Source organism: Manacus vitellinus, unplaced genomic scaffold (genome assembly GCF_001715985.3).
Source record: "Manacus vitellinus isolate BGI_N305 unplaced genomic scaffold, ASM171598v3 scaffold_129_pilon, whole genome shotgun sequence".
Taxonomy (NCBI): domain Eukaryota; kingdom Metazoa; phylum Chordata; class Aves; order Passeriformes; family Pipridae; genus Manacus; species Manacus vitellinus.
In genome coordinates, this window is record NW_021938948.1 from 288,413 (window position 1) to 289,546 (window position 1,134).

The following is a 1,134-nucleotide window of genomic DNA, read 5'->3' on the forward strand; positions in this document are numbered from 1 at the left end:
TGGGGTGATCCCAGCCCAGGGTTTGGGACTGGGGTGATCCCAGCCCAGGGTTTGGGGTTGTTGGTTCAGCCCCGACTGCTGCAGGATTAGCACCCAGGCACATCCCACACCCCTGGGAGCATCTCCTGGACCCAGGAGAGGTGCCATCAGCGTGTCCCCTCCCCTGCAGGACCCCCACCCCCAGATACAACGAGCCCCTTTCCAAGGGCAGGGAGGTTTTGCCCCCAGCGAACCCCCGGCCGAGCCCGGGGACAAATCGGACACAGATCTGCCTTTAACAGCTCCAGTGATAAAAATGCCAGTTTATTGGAAACACATGGAGTATTTATAGGGGACATCAAAGCAGGAAGGAGGTTTACATAGCAACAGGCCAGATTAAGCAGGAGGCATCTGCTTTTTCGGCAGCCACGGGGCTCTCGGGGGGCACAATAAATTGGCGGCACACTGGCCCTTTCATTCCCTCCTTTGGGGAAAGCAAAGGTTGGCAAAACAAAATACAACCACATGTAAAACATGACAGGAATGGGAGCATCGGGTTACAGCTGCACCCCAACACCCGGCTGGGGGGACACCCCGGGGGACAGGTGGCCGTGGGGGTTCAGTGTCACAGCCCCAAACGGCCCCTTGGCTCCGTGTCCCCCTCGTTCCCACCATCCTGGACTGGGAATGGCACCAGCATCTCCCACCACGGTGATGCTGATCCCTGCCCCGCTGCCGGGAGTGGGATTGTCCTCCCAACGCAGTTTGTGTCCGAGGAAAAGCCTTTGCCTTGCCCAAAGTGCACTGAAAGGAGCTTTTTTGGGGTTTATTTGATCCCCGTGGCTCTTGCGGGATGAGAAGCGAAGAATCACGGAATCATTTAGGCTGGAAAAGCCTCTGAAGTCGTGGAGTCCAGCCGGTAGAGCAGGAGCAGGCAGGGGAGATGAGGTGGCACCCCCGGGCAGAGCCCCTGCACGGCTCCACCGGCCCCTCACAGCCCCCCTTCCTCAGCTGCCCCGCCAGGAAACATCCCAGCAGGGCTGGGATAACCGGGAATCCCCGCGGCAGGGATGCTCTGATGCTCGGAACCAGCCAGCGAGTGCCGGGGGCTGCTCCCGGACCCCGGAGGTGACGGGGCTGGGAAGCGGCTCCGGG